Raw genomic sequence first — 26,984 nt, 5'->3', positions numbered from 1 at the left:
CAATCGTTCCAGTGATTTTACCGACGTCACATGCGAACTGAATGATGGGAGCGAAATCTGCTACAACAAAAAAAAAACTGTCTAAGAAAGCTTATCAATATCTTAAAACTCAGTAAGTCTAGCTTTTAAAAGGCGAGTTCGCAACCACCGAATGGCTTGATTTCCAACTAAACTGGAATAAATATACCGAACGTTTGCAACGCGCGTAGCTCGTGAGTTACAAATGGACCAAGACACAATTCTATCTCACACAATCATCAAAAGCACTTCCTGATTGCTTAGAACTTCCCTAAAAGGTATTAAACATCCTCTTAAAGGGGAGAAGGAAAAAATCTGTTGTGGCTTTCATGAGAATGTAGGTTAGACTTCAGTAAAGTGTGCAGCGTTGTCTCTTGCGGTAGATGGCAAGAGCTAATAATTCTGAAAGACTGCGCTTTTAAAAAGTTTAATAATGGTACAATTATATGAATTAAAGTTTAAATAAAAAAGTTCTTTACCATGAATTGTTTATTTTCATAATCTACCTATGGTGGCTCGCAAGATAATTTGAAGTGCGGCTCGCAGTCAACAAACGTTCGGGAACTCTGAAATATACAGAACATCAGGTGTTTCATACTTTGTATCCTTAAATGAGACGACCTATTTGCATACGGAGAGCGCATGAGCGCACTCAGGTTAGAAGATAATGGGGAGAACTTCAGGATTCAGATTCAAAGTTCTCTATAGAAACTAAAAAAAGTAATAATAATAATAAATAAGTAAAGTTCGGGTTCAAATCCGTCTGAGATTGGAAGAGCTTCTTCTTCCTATTGATTTTCTACGTGGTTAACATTTTTTTTCCCCCTCGTTCTCTTGTTCTATATGCACATTGCCAAGTATCAAAAATTTATGTGAAAGCACGCATAGTGACACGGATGAAATACCCATGACATGGAGTCTATAATCGAAATAAGAATAGAGATGACAATAACTCCGGACGCTCCACTTCCCCCTGGGACAAAAAAAAAAAAAAACATGAAAGTCATATGCAAGCCATTCATAAAAACAATTCTAATAATTACATAATTTGATCTTCCGTTATGATCCTGTACCATTTTGCTTGAAACAAACTAACTTAAATCCTCAGGTGACTCCCAAGATAAAAAAGTTATAGCGGACCTAGAAAAAATCGGCCCTCTCCAACAAAGAAGGTGTAGCAATCCTGGTAGAATTCCGTCCAGATTTATTCCACTAAAAACCTCTTTAGAAGCTGTTGCTGCACATATTAAGTGCAGCAAGGTTCCTTTACCATCCAAAAACTCGAAGATTCTTCAATTACCATCTTCTTTTGTTTATCGGGAAACTTTAGTGGACGCCATCCATTATGGGGTTCTCCCATTACAGACAGATGAGGAAAAGGCCCTGAAATTCTGATTTCAGACACAATCTAGCATTACTCAATGCTTGCTTACTAACTTATATCCACCTCTCTACAAGATGAACCTCACGCAATCTATTTCTCCATTTGCTCTCACATCCTTTGCCCTGCTAGGTAGCACAGTTGGTGGAATCGCCATCTTCTCCACACCGAGTAGAAAAGATGAGTTCGAATCCCGTCGATGACGTGAAGAATTTTTATGGGCCTCTTTAACAATGCGGCTGAGTTAGTTGGTCTTAGGCGAGCGTAACATGGTTTTTATTCTCCCAGAAAGTGGGGTTTTTCTTCCAGCAAACAGAAAATCAAACACAGAATACACGCAATTTACAGACAGTACATACAGAGCAATATAGTCTTAGTCGCTGATGCTCCTAAACCCCTACTACAACAACAACTCATGGCCCCTATCCAAGTATAAAGTGGACCGTACCTGGTGATCCGCTCAATATTAATCATTACTAAGTAATACGTAGAATTCAGACACCCTACATAATATCACCTGAAACGCTAACAAAACCCAGGATCCCGACTGCATCAAAAATTTGAGAGCACAAGAACCAATGTTTTGTAGTGAGCAAACTCTCATAAAATGGGTAATATCCAAAGATATTTCTGTGGTCAAGGGATTAAGGGTTGGCTCCAATTTCAAGAGAGACGACTATAGTGGATTAAAGTATTTCTTGATCTCTATTAAAGGCGAGATCTTCATAATAACTGCAATAACTCATACATATGGCTAAATCTTTAATAAAATGAAGTTATATTAAATATATATATAGTTTTATCCTGTCTTTATCGTGTATGTGTTTTTTTCTGTTATTTTTTTTAAAATTTGCCGAAAATTTTGTCATATATATGAATTGGTGTATTTATTGCAGTTATTAGTGAATATTTTCTCAATCTCCGAGGCCTATTTCAAGAACAATGGCTGTACGCTCTTGGATACGAGTTCTAAATCAACTCAGAACGATCTAAATATGAGATGATGATCCAACGGCAATGTCCCACTATTACTTTAGGGCATCCGTAGAAACTGTCCAGCAGGTACGTAGCATACACATCAGCATTAAGCACTGAAGAGAGTACAGTTTAAGTTGAAACTTTACAGTTTTAACAAGCTCAAACCAGATAAGAGAACCATACGCGACAGTTGTAAGAAACACAGCTTTGTAGTAGAGCAAGAACTTCTTCCTGCCAAGATACCATTATGATTTCGAGATTTTCTCTATAGTAAGTTTCTTGACCTTCTCCAGAAGACTGTTAATGTAGGGTGAAGTCAACTCGGTCACCCAGCACAACACCAAGATATTTCAAGTTACGGACGTAGAATATTTGTTTGCCATCAATCTTAAAACTAGGAGGGCAGTCCAGATTAAATGACATCATCGTGGTTTTCGCTTGAGATATAGTAAGCTTGTTTTGTTTAGTCCAAGCAATTGGGTTCAGAATGACTGTAGACGTCCTGGTTTTAAGCTGAAATCTTGAAAATCCAGAAACAATAAAAACCAAATCATCTGCGTAGGCAATTGGGACAGTAAATTGAAATTTTCTGATAAGTAACACATTTAAAACAATGTTCCAAAACAGGGGTGCCAGGATAGATCCTTGAAGGCATCCACGCGAGAGAGATCTACTAACCATCTGATTTTTGGATGATACTTGGCTAAACCTGTCTCTATGTAGTAATTACGGATGGTCTGATAAAGCTGCATCGAACACTTAGCGGAACGCAGAGCTTACAATACACTTTCCCACCACAAGGAATCGAACGCACCTTCAAAATCTATGAAGATAGCTAAATGCTACTGCGAATCCAAGTTCTTAACATGTTTCTTTAGTTTTAATAAAGCGTCCTCACATTTTCCATCTATAAATCCGAATTGGTGAGTTGTGAATGATTCCTGATCATGAAATAAATCTGTAATTTTATGATAAAACATACGCTCAAATAGCTTTCCCAAGTTTGAAAGAAGGGAAATAGGACGGAAAGAAGTGGCTTGCTTGGTTTTTTGATGAGCTTCACCAGGGACATTTTCCACAAACGCGGAAAGACACCGTTTAGCAGACATTTCTTAAACAAATTTAACAGAATATTAGGGAACAGTTCACCAAGTCTTTATTACAATATTTTCGATCAAATCCACTCAAGGACACTTAGATAAGCTGGGTTTTTTTTTTTTTTTTTTTTTTGGTTTTTTTTTCAGCTAAGTATGTCGTGCTGCTTGCAACTTTGATAATGTAAAAAGATCTATTTCCAGGCTGATTGAATATTCAGAGTTTATTTTTCGAACAGATGATTGAAAGTGGGTATCAGACGAACAGTCATCGACAGGAAACAACCAATGAAGAATACCATTAACAGTGTCCGTCCAAGTCAAAGTTTCCGAGTTATCACATATCACAGAGTTGTAAGATCTCATTTGCAACCAATTTGTCTCTAGAGAGTTTATATAGAACAACCCCACGGGTCTGAATTTCCCGTTGTGTCAACGAAAGCTTGCCATGTTAGAACCTTTTGCTTATTGATTTCTTTATAATATTTTGGTCTCAGTGCACGATAATTCCTCTTTAGTCTCATAACGACGGTCTCCGGCCAGGAGCGATGGTGTTGAAACAGTCTTCTGGTAAGATGTACTCTTTTTCTCAGGTCAGATAGGTTAGAGTTCCACCAGGGTATAGAAAATGTCCGAATTTTTTTCCTTTTAGTTGATGCAGCAGTAGCGCGGAGAAGGTCTGACTGTGCATAAAAAGCGTACTCCTTTGGATTCAGTTGATTCAGAGAGGCAAGGCTGTTCTCGTCTATGGTCGCTAAACGTGTGACCTTCATGGACCATCCAATCATGTATGTATTTAACAATTCCTGATGTCAAGTTAATATTCTATTCACCCCACAAAGAGAAGAAAGTGCTGGGCTGGTGTGGTTTGTTTAAGATACATAGGTTATGAGAGGGGATAAAATCCTCCAAGAGGCTCGTCGCATTGCAGTTCCAAAGAAGGGATCTGGCGTTGGCATCGGTTGTTACGAAAATTGATGCAGAGGACTGCATCCAGATAATTTAGAACCTGTTGGATGTCATCAGAAGGAGAACGATAAAATGAAATGATATAAAAAGTATGGTTGACGGATTAGATATACAGAGAGTATATCTCATCAAGATATACAGAGTGTATATCTTTATGCACTCACTGTATAACAGAGTGCTTTCCCCAATATAGGAAATAACTGTCACAGGATGGTTTGAGAGAGGACCATGGGGGATACGAGCTGTTTGGATCTTGGAGAACTTTGTCAAAATGTATATCAATGTTTCTGACAATGCCTGCAATCTGATAGCAGTAGGCTGAATTTCCTTGGGTCTATTTCTATAGTACATTGGGAATTATTAAGTATAAACCTGAGGTGGTTAGGTGGACTTTGAATTTTAATCGTATAGTTGAGATGTAACATCTTTCTCCTGAGGCGTAGAGGAAGTTCATGGGCATGAACGTAAAGACTTTGAACTGGCGAAGTTCTATAAGCGCCTATAGTAATCTTCAGGGCAGAATGTTGAACAGGGGCAAGCATTGCAAGCACGCCCTCCCTAGCAGAATCATACATAGACTGGTGTATCGTAATCAAGGCGAGATCTGATTAGGGCTCTATACAAATGAAGTAACGTGTACCGATCTGCACCCCATGATTTTGATGAAATAACTCTAAGTGTGTTCATTTTTTTATGGCAAGACGTCAGTAGGTATTTAACGTATTCCATAAAGTTCAATTTTCTATCGAAAATCAGACCAAGGAGACGAATGCTGTTCACAAATGGGATAGGATTCTTTTTTAAGTGTAGCTCTGGATCTGGATGCATCTTCCGTTTGTTACAAAAGTGAACTACTTTAGATTTCTAACCAGATTTTCTATACCCATTCTGTGCCATCCATAGCTGAATATTATTAGTTGAAATTTGGAGCTGCCGCTCAATGAAGGTCGTGTTCTGTGAACTGCCAGAAACAGTCAGATCGCGGCATAGAAGTATGAATTCACATTGTTGGGAATATTTTTAGTCATGTGATTTATTCTTATTGCGAATAAGGTGGCGCTGAGAACAGAGCCCTTTGGAACTCCTTCTCGTATATACAGTGTTTGAGAAAAGTCGTGTTGCTATCGAACTTGAAAAGATCGATGCTGAAGGAAGTTCTTTACGGAATATGGTAAGTGGCCTCTCACGTCAAGGAAATGAAGATTTCTTAGGATACCAAAACGCCACGTGGTGTCCAAAGCTTTCTGTATGTCAAGGCATACCATGACGAGATGCTCATTTCTGATGAAAGAATTCCTGACGTTTGTTTTCGCTTTGACCATGAGATCCAAGGATGATCTATTCTGTCTGAAACCAAATTGATAATCAGAAATTAGATTTTTAGAGTCAAGAAACCAAGTGCGTCGAGTGAATTATTTTTTCTAGAGTCTTACTTAAGCAGCTGGTGAGAGAAATGGGTCTATAGTTTTCAGGAATAAAGTGATCCCCTCCTGGTTTTGGAATTGCCAGTATATAGGAGTGATGCCAGGAACTAGGGAAAGAATGTTCAAAGAAGTTGCAATTGAAAAAGATCAGCAATGAGGAGACTGATTTATTATCTAAGTGTTGGAGCCTTGTGTAATACAGGGTTGTTAAAATTAAAGCATCCCTATGGAGAGGGCTCTAGAGCGAGTTCTAAGGCTCGTACTAAAAAGAAATTTGGACAACAAGTACAATAAAGAATGCGCTCGCCATATATAGTTACAAAATTTGTCACTATATGGCGCTGTGGCAATGCAAATAACTTGAACAGCGCTACAATTGTTCAATGTGTCCTCCACTTTGGTTAACGACAGTTTCCATTCGAAGAACAGCATTTTCTACAGAAGAACGTAACATGTCAACTTGGAATAGCCAGCACATGACGTCTAATGCTGTCCTTCAGATCTGCCAGAGTTGACATCCTTCCCGATACACCTGGTTTTCAAAAAACCCCACAACCAGAAGTCGCATGGGGTGAGATCCGGTGATCTGGGTGGCCAAGATGTCTGAAAACAACAGTGATGACCCCTTCGTCTGTAAAGTGTTGCCTTAGCAATCTTTGAACACAATCATGGATGTGGGATGGCGCACCATCTTGCATGAATATCGTATCCTGAAGGCACCCACGTTTTTGCAGCTCTGGTATTGCGACATTTGCCAACATTTCATAACATCGCTGTCCATTGACGGAACAGGTGAGGAATCCAGTCGGTGTTACCTGTTCAAAAAAATATGGCCCAACCATGAATGTGGCTGTAAATTCACACCACGCCACATTTTGGAGAATGGAAAGGGACCTCTTGGATAACTCGAGGGTTTTCTTGCCCAAATGCAACAGTTCTGCGTATTCACTTGTCCATTTAAGCAGAAGTGGGCTTCATCACTCCAAAGGATGTTCCATGGCAAGTGATATCCATTGTCATTCGCGCAAGAAAATAAAGTGCGTATGTGAAACGAATATCTGCATCAGCACCATGCTTAGCTGCTGTGGCATGTGCATCTTGTAAGGATAGTACCGCAACATCTGACGCATTACTAGCCTTACAGTGGAATACGGCCTGTCCACTTCACGAGAAACAGCTGGCGCACTTGCGCTACCACATGGAGATTGACCTGATAAATCCGCGACAGCCATAGCCACATCTTCAACACGAGAGGAGTCCACTTGTTTTCGACCTCTAACTGGTTGAACACCAAGATGTCCTGTCGCTTCAAATGTCGCAATCATTTTGCGGACAGCACAAACAGTCATAGGTCCACGAGGGCCTTATGCGCTTCTGACGCCGGAATTCTCTGATAGCCGCAGCTGCATTGCTGCTGTTCTGATAGCACAGCTTCACTAATAGCGCCTTTTCCTGCAACGTTGTTGGCATTGCTGCTGTAGTGCAGGCAAACATCTACTGTACGATTTTGAAGAGACTGCAGTACCGTAGGGCTGAGTAGTGGTGCTGTGGAAATAACTTACGATTATGCAAATAACGTAAGTTATTTGTAAAATCGTAACTAAGATAGTTACGCGCCATACAGTGGCATTTTTCCCCAATAAATGGCGAGTGCATTCTTTATTGTGCCTGTTGCTCAAATTTCTCTTCAGTACGAGCCTTAGAACTCGCTCCAGAGCCCTCTACATAGGGATACTTTAATTTTAACAACCCTGTATATTCCGTCGGGGCCTGCAGCACTGTTTTTTGAGGTGGATGTGGTTTCTTGAAGTTCAAGCAACGTAAGTGGTTGATTGCAGGGTAAAGAAGGTGTAGGTCTAAAGTTCAGATGGGATTTTTCTGCTGTTACTATGATCTTCTGGAATGATGGATCATACGCTGACGAGGCAGACAACTGTGAGAATACAGTCCCTAGGGCATTCGCAGTGTCTACAGGAATAGAAAGCTTCTGCCCGTTCCAGTTCAGAAGTGGGGAGGATAATGTAGGAAATTTGTCATTTAACTGTTTTATTTTTCTCCATATTATTCTTGTATCAGTATTTTTTTATTAATTGAGCTTGCAAATCGAATCCAAGAATCTATTTTAGTTTTTTTCCTAATTTGATGGAATTGAGATTAACGGTGGTAGGATGTTTATGAAACCAATTCCACGCTCGGTTTTTTTTCTTTTTTTGCACCTTTACACTCTTCGTTCCACCAATAATTAATGATTCTACGGGTTGTTGACTGCGATTATGGAATCGCAGTAGATGCAGCTGCCAGTATTTGTTTTGTAATGTGACCAGCAACTGTATCAATAGGACAGGTTTCAATAATCTGATCATCAAAGGACACATGTGAAGTGTATTTTTCCCAATTTGCTTTAGAAAATTTCCATTTTGTATGATTTTCTAATATTATGGAATGAGATGTTTGAATTTTACATATTAAGGGGAAGTGATCACTGTTGAGCGGATCTTCAAGGACCATCCACTCAATACTAGGAAAGAGAGCTGGAGAGCAGGTAGAGAGGTCTATTGCGGAGGTTGTTCCTGTAGAGAGATGGATGTAGGTTGGCGAGCCAGTATTCAGTATAGTTAGGTTCTGTCTGTCAACGGGCATATCAATGAGTTGTTCTAGTCCATCTGCATTGGGAGAACCCCACAATGGATGATATCCATTGAAGTCGCCCAATAAACATATAGGGGGTGGCACCTGCAGAATGAAATCTTCAAGCTCATGAATGGTATACGGCTGACTGCGTGGTAGATAGATAGAGACAAGTGTCACAGTAATATTAATCACTATACGCGTCGCAACAGCTTCGATGGAGGTTTGTAATGGAATATGTCTGCAGGGCACTTCTGAATCTAGGAGTATGGCTACCCATCAGTGAGCATTACTTGTATGAGATCTGTCTTTCTTAAAAAGAGTATAATTTTTAACTTAGAGAGATACATGCGGCGTTAAGTTTGTCTCTTGTAGACAGATGCCTACAGGATGATAACGACCGATTAGCTCGTGGATATCATCAACGTTACTGCAAATTCCTCTACAGTTCCATTGTATGATATGATGCATTATTTGGTTTTGTTACATGAGGATGATTCTGACTGTTTTATTCCGAAGCTGTTTATGGCGATCGAGCTTCACTTTCTCTCTTCTTGGAAACATTGGGTATCCAGTGTTCATGTCATCTTCTGCGTGAAGGTCTAGGATAGGTTCATTTGGGTCGGCATTATTGTCGGTATCCATATTTACTAATGTGGTATTGTTTATCTTCCTATTTGGAGCTGAATCAGTTTTCTATTATCTGATGGCCTATGTGGTGTAGTTGGTGGAACTGTGACTATGGTGTTTTTGGCTCTGTCCACTACCTTTTGCTCCTTAGGAGTTGTAGATCGGGCCCAATCTGCAATCGATATGGTTGGAGGTACTGAGACTTCAGTTTGCGTTGCAGTTGATTGGTATTTTTGCAACGCTGCTGCATATGTGCTCTTGGGTGCATTGAGCATAATTTGCTTTTTGCCTCTTAGTAAATAACTTTTCGCTCTACCTAGACTTCTGAATTGTTTTCCCTGTTTTCCACAGATCACATTATTTGAAGTAGACTGGATGTGTGCCTTCGCAATTCTGACAGTGCGATGTTTTAGCATCACAGTCTGATTGCGAATGTTCTTTGACCCACAGTTTGGACAGACTGGATCTCCTCGACAAGCCATTTGCGAGTGGCCATATTTTTGGCACTTGTAGGATTCGGAATATAAGGTCGTACTCGGCAATAGAGATAACCAGCTTTGACACTACATGGTAAGATAGGTGTTCCGAATGTCAATATGATGTTGCGAGTGGGAATAAGATCTGCATCTTTCCTAATCATGATGCGTTTGGCTTGAATCACCTTTTGATGTTTCAATTTCTGGACCAGTTCAGCTTCTGTTACGTTCATGAGATCCCACTTTGCAATTACTCCCTTGAAGGTATTTAATGTTGCATATGGGGTGACTTGTACGGGTAGTCCTTCAAATGTTGTTAGATTCATCAGAATCTCAGAATGTTTGCGACTCGCCGTTTCGTCCAATAGGTCTCCAGATCTGAGTCTTCTCACCATTTTGGGAGAGCCCGCCACATTTTCGTATGAGAAATGGTGGTAAAGTACTCATAGATTTGTCCGAGAGAGAATGTAAGATAAGAAATGATGGGCATTCCAATCCAATTGTCCTGAGTCTTTACGCAGTCTTTTTGACTTTGTTGTGTCATAGTCAGTGTCATGATCAGCATTGCTGACAGTACTAGATGACGCTCAAGCTCAGGATAATCGTAGTATTCCATTGTTAGCTCCTTTTTGCCTTGGGGGTTAACTTTCCCTCCCAGATTTTCGGCCCCGCCACGGGGAGGCAGGAGCCGTGCTGCAAGGAAGCCAAGCGGTTAGAAAAGTTAGTTAATTAGTAAATAAAGAAATATATGAAATAAATAAGAAAGGTGGATTTCTTTTCTCTGTTCTTACTCGCAATTTTCCAAGTGTAAAACTAGATTATAAATGAACTGCTGATAGAGAACGATATAACTTAAAATGAAATTTTATCTCTCTGAAGAATCGCTATATAATTCTCACTTTGAACGCTTGACCTCGAATTCGCTTGGCACCTGGGGCCCATGATACCATACAAAATGAACATCCTGTAAACACACTATATCGTAAGCATTTTCAGAAACAACTAAACGTATCTCATCGCTACTGATCGATTTCGATTGAGCAGTCAATTGTAAAATTGAGATATCACTGTATGAAATGGCACTACCACAAACAGTTGATCGAATGGAGTCAGAAGGAATACCCATCAAGCGTCATTGATCTTGCTATGTCTAAAGTTCTTTGGTTCTCGAGACAGGACACATCCGTACAGAGTGGTTTGAGTCTATTCCTTCTTTTGCAGTTGATGCATTGCGGAGCAATGTTTTTACCGGACATTCGGAAAATACATGACCACAGAGGGCACAATGATCGCATAGTACCGTTTTGTGAGTAAAGTCTGTGTCGAGTGCCCATACCCTAAGCAACGAAAACACTTATTTACGATTGTGAGCCTTCGGAACCTATGCGAAGAATATCCTAAATAAATTCTATCACGGTCAAATACGTTTTTCATCATCTTAACCGGGAACTCAATGACCCAGTTAGTATTATTGCTTCTTGATTTAGTGCTAAACCGAAAGTTGGTAGCGTTGGTTGTTGTTGGGTTTTAGGAGCATTAGCGAGTAAGACCATGTTGCTCTGGGTGCATTGTCTGGAAATTGCGAGTGTTCTGAGGTAGATTCTCTGTTTGCTGGAGGAAAACCCCAAGTTTCCCGGAGAAGAAACCATGCTACTTTCGCCTGAGACCAACTAACTCAGCCACGAGTGAGAGTGAAAAATTACCCACAAAAATTCCTTCCGTCATCGACGGGATTCGAACTCAGGACTTTTCCATTTGATGTGGGGAGGACGGCGATCCTACCAACTGCGTTACCCACGAGGGCAAGTAGCATTGGATCTGCAATTGCACATTTACATTTTTTTTTTTTTTTTTTTTATTAACATCGGCCCCTAGCTAGAAACTGGCAAATCCGCTATATACATACAGGGCTACAGTGCAGGGTATACGCCGTGTACTTTCTGCATTATTTTAGGCGAATAGCGTATATCTTCTGGTTTTGAAAGATCGAAAAAATAAATATTATTAAAATATTTAATATTCACAGAGAGAGATATTTAATATTTTAATTTAATATTAAGATTACCTTCCGCTAACTTTACGACTACAGCGCTGCATACATACATGTTATATCATACACAGATTCAAAGTCATATTAATAAATAAATATTCATTCATTCATTGCAAATACAGCAAACCCATCAGCCATCTAAGAATTCGATACTCTAGGCCGGCAAAGAATTTCTTGACAGTAACTTGAGGAGCACCAGACCAGCTTCCGGATGCAAAGATGCATCTCTGAACATGGTTTATGACTGTTTTTTGTCTTGAATCGCTGCTGTCTCCTGCTTGATTAACCATTTTGCTTTTTGAATTTTTTTAGCAACATATACATAGTGAGAATTAAAGGACTGAGTTTTGTCAAAAAGAACTCCTAGGTCTTTGTGAGCATATACATTTGGAATTGAAACATCGGCAATTTAAATTTCTATGTGGTTTGGTTGTTTCTGTAAGAAATAAGTTATTTGAGCAGATTTGTTTGTATTTATAGTCAGATTGAGATTCTTCAGATACTTGATGATTCCGCACATCTGTAAATTCGCATCATGGCTAACCTTGGAAATGTCATCACAGGATTTGGAATTAATACACAACTTTAAATCATCGGCATAAGTCAGCAGATTTGGATTTTCTTATAGAAGTGGTTGTAGAGACGCTGAAAATATAATACTGGAGAGAACGAGAAAAGAACGAGAGCTCCTTGAGGAATGCCTGTTGTGGTTGTGACGAGAATATTATCGGTGTTAGTGGGGAAGGTGAGATTTCTGTGATTTAGGCTTTACTGTAGATAGGATATAACCACCGTGTCAATGAGGAAATGATTTTTTAGTATTTCAATGGCTTTCTTGTGATCAATGTTGTCGAAAGCGCCTTTGATGTCTAAGTAAAGGACATCACATTTTGTGCTTTATCCTGAAACGCAGTTTGGGTGCGCACAATTGTGTCAGCTAGGCTTGTTGTTGTGGAGCGCCCTCTAAGACCAAAATGCATGTTGACAGGTGCATTAGCGAAGATCGCATCCTGAAGATATGGCAGCATGATCTTATCAATAATTAGCGATTATTGACGATACAGCAATTGGACGATAGCTTATATAGTTACTACTACTAGCCTGTTTTGGAATCAGGGTAATTCTAAAAGTCTTCCATAGTCTTGGAAGGAATGGCTGGGAGATGCACCTGGAAATAATATGAACTAAAGAATCAATGATGAATGCATTGGACATTTTAATAATAAAACTAGGGATGCCTTCACTACTATCAAGTCTTAATTGGTTAATAATTTTCTGAACTGCATTCTTCTTTACAAGTTGGTTGATCAGCAGGGCTTCACTAGAAGGCATTTCATGCTGTTGCTTGTTTATAAACATTGCATTCTTTAAATCTTTATCTTCAGTGCAGATGTGAAAACTGCATGTTTCCATATCGAATTTTATAAATTCCCAAGCCTGATCGCGCTGCAAGATTTGCTTGTTTTTGAAGAAAGTGCTGTTTTATTATAATTATTTAAGTCTGAACATTAAATAAATTCTGTACGCCTGAATTTTTGATTTGAAACAATGCTCTGCTCTTTTTTATGTGTGCTGATGAAATACCATACTTCTTCCACTGCCTGTGGCAATTTTGCTTCCTTTTAAAGGATGTTTTTAGATAGGATTTGAACCACGGTTTGGATTGAAAAGAAAGTCATACGAGTTTACAACATCATAAAGTGAAATGAATATATGACATGTCCAAACAATAAATCACATCACACAACTAATTAGAAATATAAATTGTGGCACAAGGAAGAACCACAAGACAAGCACTTGGCACCATGGCCGGATTAAGGATGAAACAGATCCCCGGCCATATTTAAAATTGAGGTCCCTTTAATGTATATACATATAAATACTACGTGGGTTTTTATATTTATATTAAGAATAATAATTCCTTGATAGAAATGTAAAATAAGAGGTCATCAATGTTTTGCTTTTTGACTTGAAAATAAAGTAACAATAAAAACAGTTTTAATAGAAACTTTTAATTTATTTATTGTAGAAAAACAAAATTTAAACAATTAACAAGTTAAGTTTAAGAATGCTTTTATATTACACGTTTTATTGGTTTATTATTATTGTTAGAAAATTTTATCACTACTTTAGAAAATATTTACGCTGAAAATGAGTCCGTTCTTTGGGTGAGGCCCCCGGCCATGCATGTCACAATGAGCCACTGATCTTACGAAGTCAACATCGGATGAAGACAAATAACAGTTTGGTCACAAGTAACTACATAAATTGTCCAATAATAGCATAACTTCTTTCGTATTATATTGTTCATGGGCCGATTTGGATATTGCATTGGCTGAAAAACATACAAAAGGATTCCAACTACTGTACTCTGTCTCAATATCGGCTAACGACAGCCTCGGTTTCAGAGGACTTTAGAAAAAATTCCTCCAATCATCGATGGGTATCGAACCCAGACTCTCCGAATGAGTGTCAAGTGACGAAACCAGTCTACTGTTACGGAAGGCTATTATAATAATAAAAAAAAAATCTAAAACTGATAGGACGAAATACAGCACGCAAGTCTCCTTTGATTCAGCGTTATTTATCGATTCCATCACGTTGAAACTCAAATTCTACCATTCCACAATTTCAGCTGAAATAACCTAGACGCAGAAATCGTCAATGGAACGAAGATTGCAATGCTGCAAAAGGAGAGTAAAAATAAAACGTGGAAATTCCGCAAACATCAAGCAATGATCTAATTAATTACAGGAAACTTAGTGACAGCCCCCTACGTCTGGAAATCACCTCTTATATTTTCTTCCTCAATTAACAAAAATACCAAAAAAAAAAAAAAAAAAAACGCATCACAGTATGATTTTTCTAGGAAGAGTGCATTGCCACGCCTCACCTCTATCCAACATTCCGCCCTCCGAATTGCCCTACGTCCTTACAGAACGTCTCCTATATGTTAAAACCCATGAACCTCCTCTGGATATCAGAAGGCTGTTGCTGCTTAACTAGGAAACTAAAATTCAAAGCCTGCTTACCCATCCCATTTGGTACATACTTCAGGATCCATAGTAGAAAAATTATTAGAGCAAACCCAAAACAAATCAACTTGCTAGTATCTGATTACTGCCATTAACAGAACAGTAGACTGTTCGTCATCAAAAAGTCCTTCAGGAGTGGCTGGATCCAGCACCTTTTTTTGTGGTAGTTACTTCGGACAATGCAAAAACATTCTTTAGCAGACTTCAATATCAAACAGCTACATACCAACCATTCAACAAATTATCTCCACTTTGCTAAATTTTATACTGATGATTCAAAGACTGATAATGAATTAAGTGTAGCCATTGTCCTCTCTAATAATCCTAAATCGGCACAAAAGGAATGTCGAGAGACCCAAAAAGATATACGAAAAAAGATAACCATTGAAATTGAAGAAGACAGAAGCCCACCTGCTACATTGCTAACAGTTTTTGAAAGGGTAAGAAACCAAAGGTTAATTGGAGTCCTGTGGATAGAATATGCTCTAAGGGGCCTTTCAGGGATTTTTCTGAAGAGGTTTCTCATCGCATGAGACCTTCATCGCGTCTGTCGTTCAGATCTCCTCAATCTTTTTGCGCGACTGCTTGATATCAAGGGCAAACTTTGTGGTCCTTCTGATTGAGGAGCAGCTGACTTCAAATTCGATGATGATAGCCCCATGTCTCCTACTTTTGTTTATTATTTTTAAGAGAACTCCAGTGCGCATGCACACGTTCTTTTAATCACACGTAAGCTTTATTTCAGCAGTGTCATCTACAATTTTTTCACTGTAGTGTACAAGTCATACGTGCGCATTTTTACCAGGTTGACGCAGAAACGCGCAGTCCTACAGTTGTTCTCGATAAAATGCCCCTGTCAATTAGGAATACAGAACGCAACCAGAATTTTAAGGGGGAGTTGAGAGCAAATAAGAAAGAAATAAATAAGTGAATTGGACGCTGTGAGCTCGATTATGAAAATGATTATTTTTGTTGCCCCCACGCTGGAGGCAGAGAGCAGCGCGGGTGAAACAAAAGTAATAATTTTCCTAACGAAGCTTGCAAAGTTAATTTCCCAAGTAATTTCATCTCAAATATTTTGATCGAAAAGCGAACAGGAGGGGCATTAGCAATCCGATTTCTCTTCGGCAACTCGGAAATTAACGATAGGATTTTAATTCAGTGAGCTAATTTGTTTCGCTTCGCTTGATTCTGCACGATGGGGGAGGTTGATACTGCGCGCACGGAGATGTCTTTCCGGAGGTTGAAGTTTACATGCAAGTGAATGGGAAGGCAACTCTATATGTTTAATGCCAGGCCTAAGTCAATAGCCGCGAGTGAGTGGATTATTGCTTTTCTAGTTAACTGTGTTCCGCCCTATTGTCGCAGGAACGGCCGCGTGTCTTGGACGAGCAGGAAGTAAGAGGAACGCAAACACTTAGCGGGACGCCGGAAGAGGACCTTTCTTAGCCTCGTGCTGGTGACACGTCGCCAAAGCGCCAGGACAGTCGACAAATCGATGCTACAGAGAGAAAGAGAGAAGTGGGGGGATGGGGGGATTGCAGGGAAAATCAAAACCAAAGGAGGTACAGGAATGCTTCGGGATAAACTTGTCCATCTGTAAATATACAACACTGACTCCTCCTACGCTGAACTCTCTCCGACACCCCTCTTCCTCTCTTTTATTCCTCCATTATTTTATTCCTTTTGTTCTTTAGCAGCTTCCGACATTTCACCTCGATAAATATTATTCCCGAGTGCCGCCATTTATCGTGCTCTTATCCCCAAACGTTACTTGACAACCCCTCACTTCGCTGCACAGATCAGACTTCATTTTCATTTCTAACTGCAGCCAAAGCGGTACGCAACCCTTCTTAAAAGCACAAATGACTGAAATATTGGTGTTTGTACCCCCGGCACAACCAAAAAGTCAGAGGAGATTACTTTAATTATTTTAACAACGAATGCAGCCTTTAACCGTATTTAGCAGTCATGCGGGCTTGAACCACAGTCCACTCAAAGCGCGTGTGCTTCTGTACCATCACGCTGACCACTCGGCTCAAAATTTCAAAAGTTAAAATGGAATTAAAAGTAACACGGGGACGCACGTATATTATTTTAATAACATTTCACAACTGGGGTCCCCTGAGTTGCGCATGTTCTGGAATCTCATTACCTCCGAGAACTGTTCCCATTGTAGATCGCAGCCAAGTGATCAAACGCAAAGGTACAGTAGTAATACGCATTCGAGTTGAACTGCGTTTCTAGCATACATGAGACGAGTTAGTGGGCACTGTCGATGGATCCGTCGATTGGCTACCAGACACAGATTTCAATCGACAAGACAGGACCTGACGCGATCTTGTTTGTTGAATCTGCGAAAAGGCAGTATTAACATCGATGAAAAGTCTCGAGCTATTTTGGAAGCTGGTAACAGATACGTTAGCATTTTGGGATTTATTAGGGGTGGTTAAGAACCATTCTGCGCAAATTGTTGAAGTCACAATATGGAGGCGGCATCTGCGATATCCTGGCATCCGATTATTTATGAAGGTGGCCTCGCAGGAAGCAAAGTGGTTATAATCAAGTCCTTCCCCGCTCAGTGCAAATGGCCTACGTTTCTATCCTGCCCCCTTTTATTTCCTTAAAATTAGAATAGTCTTCAAACTTTGTCATCTAACAAATGCAGACTGTACATTCGTTTCTCATTTTCTAGCATTTTACAGATTCAGAGAATTGAATGTGCACATTTCTCCTTCATCCCCAACAGTAGCTCAATGATTACTTATTACATGTGATTACTGCACGTATAATTAATGTAATTACATTCATTAAACGTCATTATATTAACTAATGATGTGTTTCTGCTTAGGTGTGTTCAATCAATTACGAATATTGTCAATAAGAACAGCTAATTATTCAGCACGTGAGAGCTCAGTGTCTCTTACTTTCATACTCATAATCATTAACCATGTAAAGCCCCTCTTTCGGCTAATTAATTCAATGTCCTTGCGGTAGCACAGTGGTTATAACGTCCACGATGAAATCTCGCCAATCACTCGGTGGTTGATTCATTCAGTCTCTAGAAGACAGCAAGGTTTTTTTTTTTTTTTTTTTTTGTTTTTTTATTCCGGAAACTGTTTTTCGTCCAGAAAAACAGACAAACCAACCAAAGAACACTCGCAGTTTATGGACATAAATACACATAGCTGGATGAAGTTGTTCTCGAGTAACCCTAATCTTTTTTAATTAATTAAATAACAGTTTCAGATCTCCTCAGCTGTCTCAAAGAATTGACAGATTTAAAGAGTTACTTTGGTATTCCATTAATACCTTTAAGAAGGGGTCCATATTTGTGTGGGATGGCTGTTATCGATGGTCTATTACTTTTCTGTATAATTTCTTTCAGATCTTGTTCCAATTTCCTCCGTCAGTTTATTAGGCGCGTTCTTCAGCATGTGTCCGCATGTAATAAATCTATTTCAAGTGAATGGATTTTCATGAAATTTTACATTTAGCTGTTCTAGAAAGATTTATGGATTCGCCGCAAATTCCATTAAATGTGGACAAAAAGAAATCCGGCAATTCTTAATATTATTATCCTTATTTTCTAACATATACATACCACAGCATAATCTATCAAAGTGTACTGTATATTTAGCCGCAGCATCGGATATTAAGTTTGTTATCGTACACACTGAATGAATAAATGGGCAATATTGTGGTGGATGCGCAGAAAGAAATATTTACTATTCAAGCATATGAAGTGACTGCTTTTTTTATGAGATCATTTTAAATTCACCAAACTCTGTCCACTCAAAACATTATGCCTTCCTCATCCTTGAGCTTTAGCAATCGACCGTTTCTCCACGCCTGGTGGTCACATGTCGCGAGGAAAACAACCAGTAAATGTGATACTGCAGGTCCGTAGCGTACAGTCCATACGAATACTTGATCGACACGGGCAAGGAAAGTGATCTGATGTACTTCGAAAAAGGGATGATGACGGAAAATTGTGGAACAGATGATCATGGACTTTGTCCATGGTCCCAGGTTTAAATCCAGTCAATGATCCGAGGAACTTTATGGGCTGTGGACAGGAAGGCCCCACGGAAAATTAATTAAATATTAATATAAATTCAAAATATTAAGCCCTTGCTATTTTTTGAATTTATATTATAAGCCTAATTATATAATTAATTAGTAACGTGTTAATTTTCCCGAGCATTTGAAAAATTGACAAACAAAGATTATTAAATATGAATGAGTTATTTTTGAAATAAAAGGCACTGCGTACATTATTTAATTTGTGTTTTGCAGTTTCCGCGCATCTATAAAAGTAATTAATTGTTACAGTAAGTTAATAAATGTTTAATAACGATTAAATGTGGTATTTTTTAGGGGGGCGAAGGGCGGGGATGAATAACAACCAGGCAAAATTAACTACTTTGCCCCACACCTTGATAAATCTGAAATTCTTCAGCAAATTAAGTTTAACATAAACTTACAAAACAAAATACACTAAAAGATTCTTCTTGCAGTTAATTACTATTAAAGTGATGTTAAGAAGCAAATGCTCTCTGAGGCATCTGCCATAAAAAAAATAAAAGAAAAAATGTAATAAAATAGTCTCCCCGAGCAACAGACAGACTTCATTTTGCGCTGCATCTTGAATTATTTAGAAGAATAAGTAAATTATAATCGATCAGGTAGCACAGTTAAACACGAGAAAAGTATTTTGTGTTGGAAAAACTGTATTTTATTAATATTCGCGTTAAATTAGAAGCATTATTTCAACGACAATGAGCAATGCAGGATCCAGATGTCAGTAGCCTGGTGCTGCCATCTAGTGATATAAACTATCGTTTAAAAAGTTCTCATGCTAATGCTGAATAATATTGCTGTAGTTTATCTTGGCGTAGTTGTACAATGAATCTACAATGCGTTTTCTGGAGGTTAAAGGATCGCAGAACTGAAAAGACGCATTATATTAGCCATTTGGTTACTTTTACTATTAATAACAACTGAACAGACAAAAGATATTACGGATTAATAGTAAATAATGAGGTAATAATAGAATAAAACAAACTGCATTACAATCACAAATGAAAACGTAATAATAACTGTTGTACCATAAATAAATGAAAGCGCATATTAAAAATGGTGTTTATATAACATTATAATATGCGCTTTCATTTATTTATGGTACAACAGTGATTATTACGTTTTTGAACAATTCATAATATTTTAAATTGTTCAAACGTAATAATTTACTTAGATAGATGGTACAAAATGCCTGAGAGGATAGAGACAAATGTTCTCTCTAATCCGTGCGCATGCGTGCACATAACTTATATTCATCCGCGTACAAACGATTTACAGATGCCTACTCTGATGCCGAGGAGCTGTTTTGTGTTAGGTTTTTTGGCACAGGAGCTTCCTGAGCCAAACTGTGCCTGAAGGAGATGTCGTTGGTTAATGATTTAAAAAAAAAAAAAACAAAAAAGAAAGAAATAAAGAAAAGTCAGCGCTACTTGCATTTCTATATCATATACTGTTAATATACCGTTATTAATATACTGTTAATATTAATAAGTGCAGTCATTTACGACTAATTCTGTAGAAATCTTGCTGGGTAAGCCCCGATGTAATTATGCGCAACCCTGTTGTCGATATACAAGGCAACTTACGTTGCCTCTCCTTTGAACTTCCTTCGAGAACTGGAGGTGTGGTTGTGGCAGTGCTCGACGATGTAATGTGTGCACTTCCCAATAGAGGTCATTCCGTTCACGTAACCGAGCTGCCCGCTGCCTCGTGGAATCACCAGCATGTTAAAGAACAATAATCTGTCAATTGTCATTAGGCGAACCAGATTCCGAAATTCCCTCACTCCGTCAGATGAGCACGTGCAGGTAGCGGTGGAAGCGGCACGACACTTGCGCGCTGAGATAAGCTGACAGCAAATTGGAACGGACAAATATAAATTCCTGCCAGGATTAACGGTGAGCGACGAATGCGGCTTCCACGGCGAATCGTGACCGGCCTGCAAATTGACATCGCCCTCTTAAGCCTGTAAAAACAATGTCGGTGGGCGGGTTGTGGATGGGTGTACAGCCGATGCGGCCCAGCCATGAAGAAAGGTTGAAACTAAATATTACTCGACCGGTAGGGCCACAATGAAACTGCGCTGAAGTAAGGGCACTCGCGAACACCTTGATTAAGGCCATGGCGGACAGAGAACTGCAGAGTTCCCTGTCCGCTGCGCAGTCAGTCGATCTTGGGCTACGGTCACGAAGAACTCCTCTTTTTTATTTACTAACAGATGGACCAAAAAAATTGGAATTCATGGGCATATTTCGTATCATCAGAAGTCCGGACCATTGATTTTCTTCGCTTAAATTGCGGACATTGAGTGGTCAGATGCACATCCACGTGGGTCACCGTTTAACTTATCAGTGTAATAATACTAAAAACTCAAATCGTTGACCTCATTTAGCAGTCATGAGGCCATGAACCACGGAAAATGTTAAATATGTTGGCGCGTGAATGTCACTAAATTATCTTAATTTAATACACCACCAGAGCGTTAGCCAACCCCGGTCAGGATTTATTTATTTAATTTTAACACATCTCACCGCGTAGTCATAATCCTGAATTCAGAAGACATTGAGAAAGGGCTGTTCCATACCATCCCACATCAACTGTTGCTGGTAATTTATTTCGGTGGTCTGTAACGCATGCAGATGTAGAAGGGCAGTATTTTGGCACTCAGAAGCTCTGACGCGTAGCACAGTCAGTATAATCACCGTCCTCCCACACTAGACGGAAAAGACCTAAGTTCGAATTCAATCAATCTTGGCACTCTTATCAATCGAAATTAGGATTCGCAGCTTAAGTTCATTCGGTGCATATCATGCCAAGGTTTATCAGGTTCCAGCGTCTTAGATAATTAATAAATGTGCGAGAATTCTGCTTCAGTTCCCACCCTCGATGCGTTGGCAGTTCCAACTTACACTCCCACCAAAAAGATTAGAATCACAGCGTAAAGAAATTAACGTAAACGTATAACGGTTTTCGTTAATTTCTTTCAAATGAGCTCTGACAATGTAAGATTTCTTTTTTTATTAAGCATCGAAAAATTTATATATTTATAGCAAAAAAATATATACTGAAATTATTAATCTTAACCATGATCCTGAGGCGCTGGCAGCAGAGTTGAAGGTGGTCAAGTGAATTTCGAAGTAATCCACAATTTTTAATATTTTCATTAATTTATTTCGATGAAAATTTAGTGGAAAAAAGTTTATTCCCACATGCACCACCTTGAAAAATACCCTGCCGGCACCCATGACACTGATTTTTCATCCAAATATCATCCACGATATTTTATCATTACCTTACACAGACGAGGCATTCTGGCCATTAATTATAATAGTGTCTCAATAAATTTTGTGAAGATGGTCAGACTTCTCGGAGTTAACAGTCCAGATGAGCCCGCAAAAGTTCTACTGGATTCAAGTCAGGCGACTGGGGTGGCCACACCAAAATTTTCAATACTCCCTCCATGTTGCTTAGTTTCTAGAAAGTCCTTGTACAGCTTAGAGCTGCGCTTCGGGTCATTGTCTTGTTGTAATAATCAAATTTGCCAAGGATCGCAAATACCGGAGACAGATCCTTGATGGCTTAAACTCAACCAGGTAAACTGCACAGTAATGTGGGCAGTAGAATAAATTTAAAAAGGATGTCTGTATAATATTGTATATAATGTCAAAAATACTGTATAATATCTTTATGAATATATTGTGAATAATTTAATTGAAACTTATTATATTGTTGGCCCTGGGGGATGAACCCGAATTTTAATGTGGACCCCCATCCTCAAGGCCTTTGTCCACCCACCAGCCAATGTAAAGTCCCTGGCATTCCTGCTGTGAAGGGTACATTGTATACATCCTTTTGTACACAATAAAGATTATATAAATAATATAAAATTTCTTCCACAAAGTCCAGAGGATATTGCATTATGTTTAAGAATGTTTTAGTAGCGTTCTAAAATTTCTTCAATTCTGACGATGTCATCCATGCCAAAAAAACAGAAGCAACCTCAGATCATGATGGAACCACCACTGTGCCTCACTGAAAGCACAATCAGACAATGTGGCACCATTTTTTGTTCAGTTCACAAACTCTACGCTTGGATCCAAAAATTTCAAATTTGGATTCATCAGTCTACAGTACGTTTTTCCACTCTTTAATTGTCCAACACTGATTGCTCTTAGTCCAGACCAACCCTTTCTTTCCATTTTCCTGTTTTAATAAGTATTTTCGGGCCGCTACACGACCATGAAGTCCTGTTTGTTTAAGACGAGGTTTTAAAGTGGATGGAGACACGGGGGTTTCCATGTTCATATTGAACTCAGCTCGGATTTAAAGTGCAGTATGTCGTCAGTTGTGTTTATAAATCAGTGTTTATGGTCTTGTCTTGTACCACGCCCTGGCTGAATTAATCTGTCCGATCAAGAAGACCGCCCATCTCCTTGAATCGTGGAGTGGTAGTTTATCTTTAAATAAAATACTTGTTTTTTTGCCAACACTTCTCTTGGAATAACTTTAATTATCTTCTTGCCATGTTTATCACGAAACACACAAAACTTACACCAAACACTCTTCCTGAATGATGGCTGTTCGCTTTTCTAAGTTACAGCTCTTACTCTTCAATTTATATTATTGCAAAACACTCTAGAATCATCTGCAAACTTCTATAATATTGAAACAATAACCGCATTTTCCAGAACCATCTACAACGTCCAGGAATCTTCTACATATTCTCACATTCAGGAGGCTTCTACAACTTTCTGGAATATTACGGGATATTCTAGAAAATTTTTAAATATTATTTCAGTTTTGTTTTTTTCATTTTCATACATAATCGAAAATATTTTAATATAAATTGGTAAACAAGTTGGTTCCACTTTAAAAAACTTTGCAAATTAAGAAAAATGAAAAGTGATTCCAAACTTTTAAGCGGGTGTGTACAGTTCGCATTATAACGCGTTATGCTCTTAATCAAATTGGATGTTGTAAGGTTTTAGGCGCATCAGCAACTTTATAAGCCATATTCCGCGGTATATATTATGTCTGTAGATTGCGTGGGTTCTGTGCTCAATTTGCTGGATGAAAAATCTCAATTTTAGGGAGAAAAACATGTTTCTCTCGTCTGAGACCCATAAACATTTCTCGCATCATTGATGGGATTCAAACTCGGGTCTTTTCCACCACATGTGGGTGGATGGTGGTTATACCAACGGTACTACTCAAATTCTTAATCAAAAGGATTGTGATTAAGAATTCTTTGAAAAGGAAAAAATCCCTTGTCTGAATGGACCTTGTTCAAGAAATGCGTTTCACATTTCTTGCAGACAGATTACACAGAGCATCTTTAGCAGTGACGGATGATTAGATGAACTCAACAAACACTCCATCGGCAGCCTTGTGCGCCTTACTGGGCCGAAAATGAGTCTGTCGAGGTTGTTTCGCGGACAAAATCACGTGTCCGTAATGGCTAATAACTCGCAGCTGCCAATATCCAACACGTTCAGAGTCTATGGGTTCCAAGTCAGTGACAGGTGAGCAATGGCAGTCCCATAATCACCCACTAATGACTACCGACTGCCATTAGTTAGTGTGGATGTCGCCGCTTGACATTTTCGACCTCAGGTTTCATGAATAAAGTATTGGTCACGTTGGTGAATGCCTGTTTCTCCTTGTAATTGGGTTTCCAACGACAGCTCAACATCGCAGACGTGGAGGAAAAGAATGGTGCTTTCCCACGCGCACAAAACCGCTATCAGCCTCGAAGAAATAGTTGTCAACTACCTTCGTAGTGTTGTCAGTTTTGAATCAAGATTGAACTAAAAAGGAAAAAAATATTTTCACTCAGTCGTCACTGTATCACAGTTTCAGACGGACAGTTTAACGAGAAGTTAGTATTTTACTAGGGTGCTGTTTATGTGAAGGCATCGTAATACTGGCACAACTCGTGGTGAAATGAACGGCTCACCCATAAGAGAAAAGTCGGACAGCGTGAAAAGATTGTGATCGTTTCAGTTAGCTGTTGGGGAAACTCGTGCATACAAGGTGCGCTAAAATAAACCAGAATCGTTGCTACCAACGCCTTACTACTGCGCATGTCAACAACGATCATATCGTGCTGTAGCTTGTTTTTTCCTGTACAAGAAAAAACAAGACAACAGAGAACTGTTGAAATTCGGTAAAATGATGCAGAAACGTTGGAGATGTTAAAGAAAGTGTACGGTGATGAAACCACGATTTAGCCACGTGTGTACGAATGGCACAAACGGTTCAGAGAGGAATGGGAAGATGTCCACGACGAGTTTTTAACGAAAAACTCCATCACCATATTGGAGCATCCCCCTTATTTACCAGATCTGGCGCCGTAAAACTTTTTTCTGTTCCCGAAAATTAAAAATCCATCTCAAAGGAGATGTGAGAGCTTAGCAGACATTCAGAAGAACACAACGCAGTAATTAAAGGCGGTATCTTCCAAGGACTTCCGCTGCTGTTCTAGATCCTGGAAATCGCGAGTGGAGAGCTACTGTTTGAAGAGAATAAACTTTGAAATTGTTTTATTTAAAATAACAACTGATTTTAAAGATATTTCTAGTTTCTTTTTAGCCGCACCTTGAATTACAATTAATTTGTTTCTCCGCTATAATATAGCAGCAGTGACTCATGAAAAATACCTCAGAAATAGGGCAGGGTCCGCGCCTGGAAACCGTCTTCTGTTAATTTAAAGTTCTCTGCGTTAGTCATTAAGTTCTATTTTGCTAATTGCAACCCTCCAAAAATTAAATTTAACCACCCTCCTCAAAAAAAATTTTACCAAAGGAGCAAAAAGTACCACGGAAATTTAATCCAGCGTTGAATTTTATCAGATTCCGGAGGCATTTTGAAGGATTATCTTACAGTACGTCTGTACTCTACATACAGAACACGCAGAGAGACTCTCCAAAGAGTGTACACTTTCATTTCCCAACTAATGTTTCGTTCTTTTCAGCTGATCCTCAAAGAAAACACGAAGATGAGTCAAACGAAAGGAGATGGCAATTGTCTACCTTTAAATCACGAACTTCAGCGTTGTGCATTTAGGAATGTATACTAATATTTCTCCTGAACAAAAGGGCACCGTGACTGGCCTGTATGCACAGCAGCAGAGATAATATGGCGTTGACAGTGACGGGTTCGTCCCAGATAGAGCAACGTAGCATTTCGTTTCTTACAGCAGAAGATTCCTGTTCATTGGACACTCAACCGCCATACGTAAAATGTGCGCATCCACAACCGAATATCACACGAGTGTGCGAATGAAGATTCATTACACTGAAGGCAGGAAAACTCTGGTTGATGACCCCCTAACAGCTGGCTAACGCATCTGTCACAGACGAAAATATTGTTTTGGCAGACAATGTCATCAGAGTGGATCGATGTACGACAGCTGACGATGTAGCCAGACTGTTGGATAATAAATAAGCAAATAATCTTCATTTGCTCTATCGAATGAGTACATCAGTCATGGGTCTGCAATCATTCATAATCTTCATGTTTATTGCGACTGAAAAATGATCCTGTTCGTAAACTTTGGTAAGCATTTTTTTGGAGAAATAAATTTCGAGACGTCTCTGATTTACATCGGGCAGTTGGTTTTTACATTTATATGTTACAAAGGGGAAATTCCCTTCCGTGGTCAAATTCTGAGATTCGCCTAAAAATAAATTAAATAAATCTTTATTAAAACAGGTAAGAAATAAAAGTGAGCATACATGTGTAGCGCCCTATTCGTAAACATTTATTCTTCACGTATACGGTTTGCACACGCATTATCAAATTATTCATGTTTTAAAAATCCATGAACAAAATTCTGAATAAGAATTTGCGATCCTTGCTACAATTCCCTACAGCAGCCCAAAATTGTTGGCATTAAAACAACTCGAAGGTTGCCATCCATCTGAATGTTGCCTTCACTGTTAACACGCGTGTACGTTGTCTTCAAAGTCATTCAGAAGATAGCTACGCCAGCTGTCGAAAACAAGAAAGCCTCTGTGGCTGAGATTATATTCCTACGAAACTTCTTAGCGAAAGGAGAGGAGCGAAAGATTTATTTCAAAACCAAAACGAAGTAAACCGGAGGCTTCCTTTGCTACTTACTGATAAAAAATAAGTCTTGTTTTCATTTTACTTCGGGTCAGCCCTCGCAGTATTTCTTCTTACTGTTCGAGTTGTTATTAGTTCAACACGATCGATG

At 39.0% G+C, this 26,984-nt stretch overlaps 1 protein-coding gene across 1 annotated transcript in view; it reads right to left on the bottom strand.

The window, feature by feature from the left end:
- Window positions 1-26,984, bottom strand: part of LOC150089263 (retinal homeobox protein Rx3-like) — a 60,497-nt gene that overhangs the window by 1,462 nt on the left and 32,051 nt on the right. The gene's annotated exons all lie outside the window — the stretch shown is intronic.

The sequence above is a fragment of the Mastigoproctus giganteus genome, chromosome 2 (genome assembly GCF_048544385.1).
Source record: "Mastigoproctus giganteus isolate SK-2022 chromosome 2, ASM4854438v1, whole genome shotgun sequence".
NCBI lineage: Eukaryota > Metazoa > Arthropoda > Arachnida > Uropygi > Thelyphonidae > Mastigoproctus > Mastigoproctus giganteus.
This window is presented reverse-complemented; position numbering and strand designations above follow the sequence as displayed.